This window comes from Microtus pennsylvanicus, chromosome 9 (assembly GCF_037038515.1).
Source record: "Microtus pennsylvanicus isolate mMicPen1 chromosome 9, mMicPen1.hap1, whole genome shotgun sequence".
Taxonomy (NCBI): domain Eukaryota; kingdom Metazoa; phylum Chordata; class Mammalia; order Rodentia; family Cricetidae; genus Microtus; species Microtus pennsylvanicus.
The window spans coordinates 15,563,686-15,578,207 of NC_134587.1; the positions used below are offsets into that span (position 1 = coordinate 15,563,686).

Genomic DNA, 14,522 nt, shown 5'->3' on the forward strand with positions numbered 1-14,522 from the left:
GAGGTTAGAGGAAGTAATAAAACCAAAACGAAGAGAAAAAAAGGAAGATAAGCGAAGGGCATGGAAAAGAACACACAAACCCAGTCTGTGAGAGCCTATAACTATGTGACCGCTAGATGGCAGTGTAACGTTAGGTGCTGTCTCCACTTTTTTCTTTCTTTCTTTTTTTTTTTTTTTTAAACAAGCTATTTGCTGATTTGTATTAGGTACCATAGAGTGAGGCGAGGATGAAGCCGGGAGGATACTGCAGAGGTCTCTGGTACATGTGTATGTGTGTGCGTGTGTTTATGTATGTGTGTTCTTCCCCTGTGAGGCTGCAGCCCTTGTGAAACACTTGGGCACCTTTTTACAAGAAGGAATCTGAACCGTTGCAACTGAAGGTACCGACTCGCCTTGGGGAGATGCTGTTCCTCACTGCAGATGGATAATTTTCCTTTTCTTCAGGTAAGCCATCTGATCGCTTTATCGTGATCTTCGGTGGTGAATTCGTACCTGGTATACGTGGGGAGAAGAGCCCACGGAAATAAGAGTTGGGGCAGAGCAGGAAGTCTATTTTTGCATGTGAATTCGGACCAACTATCCCCCTCCTCCTTCCCTCTTCCTCCTCCCCTCCTCTTCTTCCCATCCGCCTCCTCCCCTCCTCCCCTTCCCCCCTCCTCTCTCAACCTTCCATGAACTGAAATCAGGTTCGTTCTGCAGCTCAGCATTTTGATAGAAGGATGAGATTCTTTGGCCTAAAATAACTTGGCGCCGGGCCAGCTCTTGCTTTTGCTTGCTTGCAATCCTCCTATGCTAGGTCTGGTCCTGAAGCCCCCGGCCCCCTCTGTCATTTGTGCTTTGGAACTGCATTCGATGGCTGGGAATAGAGGTCATATTGTTCCTAAAGATGATGCAAAAATTAGACCTCATATGGGAAGCAAGAAGGCAGCGGGCTGCTTCTGAAGCCCAGCATCGCAGGGGAGACAGCTTCTTCCGGTAGAGGCTGGACTGTTGAGACGGGATGCTTTATTCCCAGGACAAGGAGGGGACAGCGGGTGTTTTCTCTCCGACTCTTACTTAACTACACTTGCAAAGGAACTTTAGAAAAGTGATAGTCCCCTTTTTCATGCAATGCCAGACCGGAAGGACGGACTTACTTTTAACTAGGCAGAGGTCACCAACAGCAATGAAACTGCAGGTGCCGCCTGGTTTACATGAAACCGCTGCGGAACGTCTTGCTCTCCAAAGAGCGCATAAAAAAAAATTTTCCTTGGGTGTGTGAGGCTTTTTCACGTGTCTTCTTATCTATCGCGTTTTCTTTCTCTCCTACCTGTTCGAGGTCTGCGTATAAATACCCTCCCCTTCTCGCCACATCTACTGAGAGGCTGCCGCCCCTCCTTTCCACAAGCCAGTCGAAATCAGCGTGTGAGCGAGCGGGTGCTTTTTCATGTGTCTGACGAAATGACTGAGTCAAGCTTGGGTGTCTTTCTGTTCAGATGTGCATGTGACTAAATATTTCTAAGCCGCAGCAGCAAACTTGCACATTGCCAAACGCTGTTGCTATCACACCTAGGAAATGTGGCTTCTCCTTGGGTATGGATCTGCAGGGTTTGCATGGTCTGTCTTGTGCGCTAGTGTAGTAACGGAGCGCTTCTCCAAATAGCGCTTTAAATCTTCCCAAGAGGAGGATGCCAAAGAGGAATAGGAAAATTCCATGCTGAGGCTGGTGGTTCCTGACTCTCTTCCTCCTGCCTGAGAGCAGAGGGGAGCGTACCTCTCCCGTTTGCTGCAATACCTGACATGCCAGGGTGATGTAACCAGGACCACACGTTTGCCGTGTCTGACACGTCCCTTTCCTTTCAGAAGCAGAAAAACTGTGGTGGAAAAACTCTCAAACTCCCCTTTGTGGCTGCTGATTGGTAATGCCATCAAGCCTGGCCGCTCTCTTAACTGGAGGAGTGTTGCAATTTAGGCCTTCCCCCACCAAGCTCTCTGAAGCGATTTTCAGATGGTGTCTATTTTGGGAACATAATGTGTAGACAGGAATGGATGGCCACAGAGATTTACGGGAAAACAATCTCGGAGAGATGAGGTAGCATTATAAACCACCAAGACCCAGCACAGGAGGCTGGTTATGTCACATGAACCTGGCAGTGGAGGGTCAGTCTTGTTAAACTCACTGCCACTCACTTCTGCGGCTTTTTTTTTCCCTTTTTGTTCTCTATTGCTTTGTTTGTATTTTGGTTTCAAATGTCTATTTCGAAGGCTAGAAACAGTTACACTGTTAAAAATAACACGTTGGATTTCGCTGTCAACACTATATCTCCATTTATGTGACTCCCTCTTACTGGGAATGGGAAATTTGCTACCAGGAGACTCATTTGTTACAGCAATTCCTCTTTAAGACATGGCTGAGAGGGTTTCTCCATCTGTGGGGGCTGGGAAGGCATGGTTGGCGGCCTAATTAATTATACAGTATCCAAGAAGGCACTGGGGAGAAAAGCCAGCATTCTGCCCTTCCATCCAGAGTTCTCAGGAGCAGGTGGGCAAACTGAAGGACACAACACAAGGACCACAAACTCAGCACTCTGCTCTACAGAGGAGCCTTCCTCTCTTGTGCAGAGGCACTTGAGACCCAGACCCCCCCACACACACACACACCAGAGCACATTTTCTGAGTGTTCCTGACAATAAAAGTTAACCTGGAGGGGGGGGGGTTGTTTAATGTTCTCTGTAGACAATCGAGATCTAGTAGCCCTTACAGGAACACAGTGGTAAAGTCTGGTGTACAAAGTTCTATTCAAGTTGTTTCCCTCCAGCTTAGGCAGAGAGACTGAATTCGACAGAAACTCCTTGGATTTGCCAGCAGCAAAAAAGATCTGATCTCTCTCAGCTACCTTGGATTAGGGAGGATGGGGAAGAAGGATGGCCTGGAAACCAAGAGAAAAGCAGCAGCAATCCAAGGGCCAGAATTTGTCACCCTCTGGATGGGTGGGGACCCGCCTAGTGAAGTAGCCACTTCCCCTCCAGATTCAGAGCTGTCAGTTAAGCAGTCACTGCCCAGGTTGGGTTTCTCAGGCTAGGGTAGGGTATAGGAGGCAACTTGCTCTCGGCACTGTTGTTTGTGAAAAATCCAGATAGCTACAAAGTGTCTCCAATTGTGCTAGCCCAGCTCTCCTCCCTTGTCTGTGTACCTAGATGTGCAATTTTCTTTTCTAAAAGAAGATACAGTACTCAGTGTTTGCCAGCTACTCTCTAAGCAGTACTTCACAAATGTACTCTTGAATCCTGAGATTCAATTCAATTCAATTCAGTGTTGCTAATTTGAGAAGTGAAGAAACCAAGGCCATTGGGGCTAACTTTGATTGCTAAATGGACAAGTGGCAGAGCCCAAATTTCAACCCAGACACAGTCTTGCTATAGCTTCTGTGTTCTAAAACACTCTCACCCATGCATTGGGAGAGCCACTGCTTAGTCCTGAGAGTATGGGCTCAGATACGGGTCCTCTGCCCTTGCCAGTAGTAACTTGTTGCCTTTCTCTTTTGCAAGATGCCAAGAAAATGATCTTACACACACACACACACACACACACACACACACACACACACACACACACACACACACATTCTAGTCCTCCAGGAAAGTCCCTGTTCTAGGTAATGAAAGATAGAGACCACAACAAAATTCTTGCCCATATGGTGCCTTCAGCCTAGTGATGGAGTTAGACAGTAAAAATGCATAAAGGGCTATCAAAGCCCCGTAAAGAAAAGTAGCACAGCATACGGAAATGATGGGGAGAAGGGCTTGAAGAGAAAATGGAAGTGGAAAATGGGGCTCTTAAAGTAGAGACCTAAATAAGGAGCGGGATGGAGTGAATGTTGTGCAAAAGTAAGGAAGAAGAGTTGGAACGCAGGGAAGAGAGAAGGCACAGAGGTCTCTGAGGTGGGCCCTTAGTGATGGAGGGGAGGACCATCTTTATGCAGAGGAGAGAAGATGGGACCAACAACTACCCCCACCCTTGGGTCCGTGCAGTCCTAGTGGCTAGACTCAAACTTTTAAAATGGCTTCTATTAAAGAACGTCAGGGAATTATGTTGAGGAAATTTAAGCCTTGTGTTTTATTGACAGCTTTCTAGGTGTAAAAAAGTAATCTGTTCATATTTACAAGAAGCTATAATTTTTAACAACTTGTAAAGTGTCTGGGAGAAAATATTGTAATTCCTAGAATACAGTGTTATTGACTAAAAAATGTTGCTACACACACATACACACACGCACGCACACACACACACACATACACACACACACATAATTAGATAAAGACTCTGGGGTGAAGTTATTTGTTGCAGTGCTACAGTCTCTCAGGTAAGAACACCTCTGGTGGGGCTGGAGACATGACTCTGCCATTAAGAGCACTTGCTCCTCTAACAGAGGACCAGGTTCAGTCCCCAGCACCCTTACAATGGCTCACAACCATCCCTTATTCCACTTCCAGGTGACCCAGTGCCCTCTTATGGTCTTCCTGGGTGTCAAAAATGCTTGGGACATGTGGACATACATTCAAATTAAACACTCACATATATAAATGAATTTATAAAAACTTCTTTATAGAAAAAAACCAACTCTGGCCATCTAGTCAGTCTTGAACAGAGGGGCTTTTTTCTCTGCAACAAACAAACTTGGGGGTGGGGGATGTAAGCAAGTAGAGACAGGGAAGCCAGTGTTCTCTGGCTCCTGCAGCCAGTACTTAGAAGCTGGCTAGAGGTGTTTGACTATGTCATGTTTTACAAGTCAATGAATGTGTGATTTCAAAATACTTAGGGAAAACAGAGCTCAGCTTCTTTGTCTATGTTGAAATTACTGTCACAGCTTTGTTTACTAGGAACCCCCATTCTAAGGGAGTACAGTACAAATGACAGATCGTTTTCGACTTCCTAGCTACCTGGTTTTCTCTTTGCGCTCGATCCGACATTATAGTCTGCCAGGAAATGTGGGTTTCCAACTTAGAGTAGACTTGGGTTTGCGTTTATCCCTGTGAATGATCAATGAGCCGCTACCTCAAACGCTCTGTTCCTCTGTATTCTGTTTGCTACACTCCTCTAACGTCAATGTGTTAAAGGCTTTGCCTTTATATGTCATCTGTGCTTTTGGTTTCGGTTCCATATATGCCTAACTCTGTACAAAACCCTACACTTATTTTGCTTTGTTTTCAGTGTGTTTTTTAAAGCTAATTTTTTTCACTTTTGTCTCTGGTCCAGTTGAGCTTCCTGTATGCAATATGAAGTAGGGTTTATGCTTCAGCCTTTGGCTTGTGAGCATCTAGTCAGCCCAGAAGTTTTTCCTGAAAGTACTATATTCCCTGCCTCACTTGAACATTCCTAACAACCTTGCCGGTGATGCATCTGTGATTTTACACAGGATGCTGTAGACGTATTTCTCAAGGATATGTCACAAAAAAAAAAAAGGACCTTCTTGGAAAACCTTACATAATCTTAAAGTTTGAAGAAATCGACCCAAATTCTGCTGGTACATACTTTTGAATTTAAGTGGACGTTAGAATGTTTCTTCTCATTGGAAAGGTATTTGTTTGTGACACTCTCAGAAAGCAGAGGTGATAATTAGGTTCAGCATTTTAATGAGCCTAATCTTCCCGAGAAGAGATGCCTAGTTATTTCCAAGAAGGATCCTTATGGCCTTGCACATCCTCTGCTGAACACACAGAAGTGATATTCTTGTCCTTCATTACCTTCTGTTTCTCTGCTTTTGTCTCTCAAATGCCCTGGAGGTACCGTCGGACTTGAAATAGAGATGTGTCTTTCAAATAGAGTTGGCTTTTATTTTAGATGCTTTGGGTATGTATGTATGTATGTATATAATTATAACAAAAACTGCATATTGAGAGGCTTAAGCAACTGAGATTTTTGTTTATGACCCTGGAGGTTTAAATGAGGTCAAGGTATTGACAGGCATGATTCTTTGTGGTGTTTCTCTGCTTGGCTTGCTGATGCCATGTTCTGTGTTCTAACATGAACTTTCTTCCGTGGTCCTGAATTCACGGTGCTTGCTTTGATGAACAGACAGAATGTATCTAACTGAAGATCAGGCAAAATTTAGTGATTTTAAAGCCCTTGCTTCCAAATGCACAGAGATATGGGAGGAGTGAAGTCGGGCCTTAGGCAAATGCACTCAGAGGTATACACAATTCAGCCTGTGTTGGCTGCCTTTGACTGGCTTGTGACTACTAAAATAAACAGGGAAGATTGAATTGATACCATTTCTTTGCTAATGCCTTGTTAAAATTGTTGTGTTAATGGTGGGTTTTCATCATTCAGACAATCCTCCTACAATAAGGAGTGATGTGGGCGTGTGTTAATATACTAATGTGGCAATTAAATAATTACTATTATATTTAAAGAAGCATTATAGGTAACAAGATGCGCAGAAGTGGAAACATATTTAAAGCCACCATCTATGGTAAAAAATCAAGGCTCTTACTCATTTTAATCATAAGAGGAACCAAGAGAAAAGCAAAATTCAAGAGCTTATGGACAAACTTATAAATCAAATAATCTATTTCAAAGTATTTCTGTAAGCAATAGAAACTGTGCCAGGCTCATTTAAGTATAATATCTTTGAAATATGTTGCAGCCCAGAGCCTGGTACATCTGTACCAGGAAATGGCAGGAATGAGGCAAGCTCTAAGAGTAGATGACCCCGGCGCTGGCCTTTGTGATAACGCCCATATGATGCTACAATCTCCTAAACAAACCAGCTAACTGCTTTCAGGCTTTCTTGGTGTTTGTGGGTCTTTTGTATTTGAACTACGGTTCTAAGAAATCAAAGTCTGACTGATACGTTTGCATTATCCATCTGATCAGTTCAACAAAGAATAAGCTGAACCTTTTCTGCCACTTCCATTGAATGATTCCCAATTAGGAAAAAGTATTGCGTCCAAACAAAACTTAAAATAGTATGCATATACTGTGTCAAATCATGATCTGTGTGAACCATGAGATATTGCAGTGCCATTAAGTATAATAAATCAAATACCATTTAATTCAATGAGAAACTGCTCATGACACAATAGTACAGAAACCAGCAGAATACAAATGTTTGTTTCCCCCCAAAAAGAAGAAAATGGGTGTTAAAGTTGAGTCTGCTAAATGAAATTGCAATTTCTATTTTCTTCTTATAATTTTTTAAAACCAGAATAATTTTTCCTTTTTAATTTTAAATTTTAATATTGTAGAACATGATCATATATAGACATAAGAAATAAAAATAAAAAATAAATTAACTTAAAATTGTTACACAGCAATCATCAGTATTAGTAGTTTAATTGTTTTTGCAGTTTTTCTCACTTTATTGATTTGTTTTCAAATTACTTGGTTTCTAATGGGAAAAGTATTTTTGAAGTAAGAATATATTGTTCTAAAAGTCAGAATAGGGGCTAGAAGAACAGCTCAATACTAGAATAGATGCCTAATATGTATGAGACCCTAGGCTTGATCCCTAGCAGTAAAATAAGAATGATAATAATAATAGAAGTTAAAACACACTATTTTTCAGGTGGAATTTGGTAAATCAATTTGTAAAGATAAGCATTATATAATCAAAATAATAGACTTCATAGGGTAAATGAAAAATAACCAAATGTTTGAATATTTTATCATTTAGAATACTAATTAATCCATATATATTAAATAATACCAATTTACTATTTTGAAAATTTTTGTAATAATTAGAAACTGACTGACTCTCTTCAAGATTTGATTTGAAAGTAGTCTGAAATTATATTGTTTTGTGGTCTAATGTCTTCAGTCAGATTTCAGAAAATTTTCAGGAAATTTACTTGTACTTATGGAGTGTCTATTATTGGCCATGGGTTTTAGGAGGAAAAAAAATGACCTTACACTGAAAAACTAAAGATACTAAACAATATATAAACAAAAACCACCATTATTTACATAAAACTTTAAACTGTATAGATCCCAACTGATTAAATTGGCGGAATCAAACGACGTGAAGGGCAGGATGAGATGTGAGAAAACAATGTGAGCAAGCCTGAGCCAGAGGCACTGGTGGAGCAAGGACAGCCGTGAGGAAGAGCCTTGTCCTGGAAGATGCGAACCTGCCTAAGAGAAGCCGTGAAGGGAACCCTGGACCCATAGATAGATTATCACTGTCTTGCGAAAATAGGCATATTCAGACTGCTTTAAGGAATTTTTTAAGGTTCGAGTACTGCAGAAAATCAAATAAAATAAAGAACCTAGAGGTCAAGATTCCCAATTGCATTCTCAGAGAGGAGAAAAATGTAAAGTAATTCTTCACACACATTTCTGCCTGAGGATCCAGTGGACTTGGCAACCCTGAAAAGTAGGACTTTGAAAGACTGGACAGATATAACCAGCCAGCAGTTTTGATCCTTCCCCCGGAATGTGATATGCCATTAAAAAAGACCAGTGGTATTTTGAGCTATATAAGACAGTGTGTTGGTACAAAACCAAAGAGCCAACGGGCTGGTTTCGGGTCTAGAATACCATAATCTCAGAGCCAGCCAGCCGAGCAGGTCAGGTTTCAAATAATTTGACGTGTCTGGAAGATTGAATACCAATATTTAGGGCATTAGAGACAAATAGCCAAGTTGGGTGAGGGAAGGCGAGAGAGCGATTTGAAGAATGTCTAGATAAAACTTGATAAAAACAAGCTGGGAAGAAGTCATTAAACAGGTGACCGTAATCCTAGCAGTCTGGAGGCTGAGGTGAAAGGGTTACTGTAAATTTTGAGGCCATCTTGGACTGGCTGCATGATGATATGCTCTCTCAAAACAAACAAGCCAACAACATACTTCTATTATTTGAAACTGGAGTCAGGGTTTAAAAATCCAATTCAAGATGGCTGGCTTATATGAGCTATCCAGGTTTGTCTCTTACCCCACACCCTATCTACCCTCCCATTAATCCTGTAGAATTAAATGCGTGTCTCTGAATAATTGAAGCGGCTTCTAAGTCTTTGAAACTGCTTCTTTCAATGCTTGAGAACCCATGACCTCTCCTGCCCCAAGGATGACTCATTCCCTTTGGAGATGTGGCTGTGCCTAGCACAGACTTCCATTGCAGCTCCAACTGACCCTCATGGTGCCTGTCTTTCTCCCTCTGTGCCTTCTTTCAGCATGATGCAGTGTCTTGTCTGTTGTGACAAGGTACCATCATCACTGCCTGGTTCAACTTTGCCTGCTAAGTAATTACCCAACAGCAGCTAAAGGACATGCGACCAAACTAAGAATATTCTAGAGCATTCTTGCATGTTTACTAACTCTATATACTTTAAGAATATTTTAAAATACTGTTATATAAAATGCACCTAACAAGTAAATAATTTAATAACATTATATTATTTTATACAAACTCCAAATTCCTAATGATATACTCCCTACCATTAGACACTTTTCAAACTAATTCTGAGATTTTTCTCAAACGATTATCTGCAGCTTTTATGATCTGACTCACAGTCTGAAAATTTTAATTACTTCTTTTATACTTTTCAGGCATATGTTGGTATTTGCTTGGGTCCAATATTTAATCACCTAATTGATTGTATAGTTATAAATTACTAATGCTATTATAAAAACCAGAATATTTATAAAAGCATGAGGAAGAAAATAATATTCATAACCTCATAATTTCTTCATTCTCTATATTAATCATTGATATTGCTTTAATATTTAATGTTTTATGCTACATTGTTCTTTTTAGTATAATAGAATTTTATGATGTTTTCAATTATATTCCATGTATCATATATTAAATATTTTTCATGTCACCAGAATGAATAATACCATCTTAAAAAGTTTCTTAAGAGTTTTAAATTTATAAAACCATGCAAATGTTGTTTCTTTCTGGTTGGATCATAACTTTAGAGAAGCTTAAATAGCACCTTTAAAATATCAAGCATCACCAGGTGGTGGAGGCACATACCCTTAATCCCAGAGGCAGAGGGAGGCAGATCTCTGTGTTTGAGGCCAGCCTGGTCTACAACGTGAGTTCCCTGTCTCAAAAACCTATATATTTATCAAATATTTGATATGCAGCATCCTGTTTCTATTAATAGTCAAAAGATAGTTTATTGCAACTTTTATTGAGGAGGCAGAACCCTAACAATGTCCTCCTAGCACCACAAGAAGATAAAATCAAATACTTAAAGGAAAGGGCTCCTATGAAGCGGGATCCTTATTAGTCTTAACAATAAAAACATTAGTCAGACAATGAGGTAAAAGCTGAAAGATCAGAGAAGCAAAGGAGCAGCCACAGTCACTTCTTACCTCCAGGAATTCTCAAGCCGAACAGGCAAGATCCTTTCTCTAAGAATCCTCAGACTGAATGGCCTGATCTTGATTCCTGTCTCCACCTCTGAATGCTGGAATTAAAAACTTGAGTCTCCCATGTGCTGGGATCAATGGCATGAGATCCCAAATACTGGAATCAAGGACATTAGGCACCGCTGCCTGGCTCTGTTTCTACTTTTCAGCTGGTTCAATCTCGCACAGCCCAGGATGGCCTTGAACTCCTGATCTTCCTGCTTCCTCTTCCCAAGTGCTGGGATTAAAGGTGTGCACCACCACTGCCTGGCCTCTATGGTTAACTAGTGGCTAGCTCTGCCCTCTGATCACCAGACAAGCTTTATTTGTCAGAACACAAACAAAATATCACCCAATCCTTGAACACGGGCACTGGGGTGTAAGGACTGGTCTTCACGTTTCTTTCTCGTGCTTGTTTCTCCCCTGTGGATGGAGATTACACAAAAGGTTCACTTACCACTTTTTTATATTCTGCCACCATGTGTTCAAAATATACGTCTTAGGCAATTCACTAAACTAACCCATCCTTTTTCTACTTTAAAGAATAGAGACAAAAAAAAAAGAATAGAGACAGATAGCTGGGCGGTGGTGGCGCACGCCTTTAATCCCAGCACTCGGGAGGCAGAGGCAGGCGGATCTCTGGGAGTTCAGGGCCAGCCTGGTCTACAAGAGCTAGTTCCAGGACAGGCACCAAAGCTACAGAGAAACCCTGTCTAGAAAAACCAAAAAAAAAAAAAGAATAGAGACAGATGATTTCGATGTCATCAATAATGAACTGCAGATAGTGTCTAACTTGATTTGTCATATTTTTAGCATTTTCTAGCAGCAACCACCACTGGACTCTTCCAGACAAAGTTTTTAAGGGATTTAAAATATCCATTAGAATTTGTCTTTAATGACATACTGGATAATATTAGATAATATCAGAAGGGGAATAGTACAGCGTTTCTAAAATTATAATTCATTTTTCAAATATGTGTTGTTGAAGGCTTCCTCTCACCTAAGGGAAGGGAATCATTAATATATTTCTTGAGACCTAGGAACCATATGGTATACCAAACCAGAGTAACATGCAATATTTTCCCTTTTATTACAAATGGATTCTTTTCTCATACAATGTTCCCTGATTATAGTTTCCCCTCCCTCTACTCCTCTCAATTCTTCCCCACCTCTCTTCCCATTCCCCACTCCCATTCTGTGTCTCGTTGGAGAACAAACCTCAAAGAGAAAGCAAAGTATAAGAAAATAAAATATAACAAGATTTTTAAAAATTATCACACTGAAGTTAAAAAAGACAAACCAACAGAAGGAAATGAGCCCCAGGAGAAGATTTAAGAACCAAAGACCCACTTGTCCACACACTCAGAAGTCCCATAGATACACTAAACTGAGGGCTATTGTGTATACAGAAAGGACCTGGAGCACACTCGTGCAGGTCCTGTGAATGCGGCTTCAGTCTCTGTGAGTTCATGTGAGCTTTACTGAGCTCATGTAGAGGGCCTTGTTCTCCTGATGTCTTCCATTTCCTCTGGCTCTTACACTCTTCCAGGTAGTTCCCTGAACTCTGAGGGGAGGGCTTTAATGGAGACATCTCTTTAGACCTCACAACACTTTATTTTCGTGTTCTCTTCAAGTACAGTCCTTCATTTCTTTCATCAATGATATATGTTTTAATATGTATAAACTGTGATGTGTAACTCTAAGTCACAGAGCTTCATCTTAAATTTCATGCCTTTCAAAGTAATGTTGTGTTCAACCTCGTTTCAGTGACCTTGATTGAGGTTGTATTCAAGGCTATTTAAAGGACCTTGCCTTCCTTTCGTACATTCAGTAATAGAACAAACAGTATCTGCCTGATTCAAAGCAGAACTGCAATTCTATGTGGGTGCCCCCTCCAGGTATATCCAGAAGGCTTGGGTGTTGTTGGTTATTTTTTTAATCTTTGCTTTTTTGGGGGGCCCACTACCAAGTTCCAAGACTTATCCTTTCTTATGAATGCTGTCCTTGACTTGGCTTGATTTTGCCCAGCTTTTATTAAGTTATCCTGTCTACTTTTTGCCTCTGGACTTTTATCTTTCTCTATTTCTGTATACTTTTCTTTATTTCTTTCTCTGTGACTGAGTCTGTAGTGGTTTAGCTGGCCCCCGATGTCATACTCTCTTTCTCTTTTACTGGTTTCTTCGTCTTTCTCTTCCAGATTTCTTTTTCTATTCATTCTCTCTGCCTGTCAGCCCTGCTTCAACTTTTTCCTGCCTTCCTATTGGCTTTTCAGCTCTTTATTAGACCAGTCAGGTGTTTTAGACAGGCAAAGTAACACAGCTTCACATCATTAAACAAATCCAACATAAAAGAATGCAACATTGCCTCGTGGTGATAGCATGTATCTTTCCAGCACTCGGGTGGCAGAGGCAGGCAGACCTCTGTGAGTTCAGGGCCAGCCTGGTCTACATGATCTTGTTTCAGGACAAACTCCAAAGCTACAGAGAAACCCTGTCTCAAAAAACAAACAAACAACAACAAAAAGCAACACACCTTTGTATCATTAAACAAATGTTCCCCAGCATATTGAAAGGTAACACATCTTAAAATAATATTCTACAACACTGAGGAAATTAATTTATTTCACCAAAATTGGAGGGGAAGGCTGGTTTGTGAGTTCATTGCTCTGGTGGGGATTGAATTGGTATTGGGCTTCTGACCTCATTAATGAAATATAAGGACAGTCTGTAGCCGCGCTTCCGGAAGAATACTTGTCACCTAAACGAGAGTCACAAGGGGAAACAAAGGCCTTCCTTCTTACTGCTATAGCCTCTCTGGATGTCACCTCCCTTTTCGGCAAACGTCTTGGTCAGCCATCACCGATGGTGGTGGAACCACAGAGAGTAAATCCTTGGAAAAATTATTGAACCACCCAATCAATTGGTCTAAATCCTCATCTTCTGCACTTTCTTAGCTTGTGACATGTAAAGGTGAAGACTCTTGGCTAATAGAACAGTTGGTTGACTTGTATATAAAATGTAATATTATATAGGCCTCTCTTAAAATTATACTTAACCTAGTATTCTTATATCTATGTTAAACATTTATACTAGTTAGTCCCTTTCATAAATGAATAAAAACATTGAACCAATACATGTTTTAAGCCACTATATTTATATTCATAGTTACTGGATCTCCAAATGAAACTGGAAGTTAGCATAGCAAGAAATAACATTCTCAGTCATTCGCTTTCTTATCTGTTGTTAATGAATTTAACCAAGTAAAAAATGATCAAGACACTCTGACTCTAAAATAAGAAATAAGACCAGTAAGATGGCTGGCTGAGCAGCTAAAACTGCTGCCAGGCAAGCCTGACACCTGAGTGTCGTCGCTGGAGCCCCTAGTGGAAGGATCTGAGATCCCATCTCTGAAAGTTGTCCTCTGGCCTTTACAAACTCAGAAGGTGGCACAACTGTGCCTTCCCTCTCATATATACAACACACACAGAGACAAACAGACAACACACACACACACCAATGAAAATACAATTAAATTCATAAAAAGAAAATTAATTAAATAATGAGTACTAGTATGTGAGAATCATTGTATTGTCTTTCGTGTAGTTCGGTGGTCTTTAATATAATTAGAGCTGTGCCACCGTCATCACAATTATTTTATAACATCTCCATCAAGCTTCAAAGAAACCGAATGCCATTTGTAGTCCACTCCCACCCAGCCCAAGGCAATCCAGATTGTTCATTCTGTATCTACACATTTGCTTTCTCTAGACATTTCATAAAAATGGAACTATATGCCGTCATATTTTATCTGACTTTTTAATCTAAAGTATTTCTGAGATTCATCCAGTTTGTGTCCCATACAATTATTTTGCTCATTTTAATTTCCCACTCATTCTCTTGTCTCGGTGTATCTCATTTTGTTTAACTATGACAAGTTAATTGATATTTGCGAGTTCTACATTTTGAATACTGCAAATACCATTCTTAAGATCATCTCCACAAGGGTTGGATGTAAGATAAAACTGTTCCTCTTAGGTCTTAACTTGAGGTCATTTAAAACGTCACAAATGAGATGAGAAATGACCTCGTTTTCTCTCAGAAGTACTCTCCCACAGATAAGGTCTTTGGAGATGATTTTATTCCCTGGGAAGTACTTTTCTCAGAATGGTGATGTTTCCCTTCACGTGT

General features: G+C 40.5%; 1 protein-coding gene across 2 annotated transcripts in view; it reads left to right on the forward strand.

Annotated features, from left to right (window-relative positions):
* The first annotated feature begins 196 nt into the window (after nucleotides 1–196).
* The window catches only part of LOC142857204 (sodium channel protein type 1 subunit alpha), a 115,290-nt gene continuing 100,964 nt past the window's right edge, over nucleotides 197–14,522 (forward strand). For both annotated transcript variants that reach the window (XM_075984993.1, XM_075984994.1), the window contains exon 1: nucleotides 197–444. The gene's annotated coding sequence lies outside the window, so the exon portion shown is untranslated. The remainder of the gene's footprint in view (nucleotides 445–14,522) is intronic.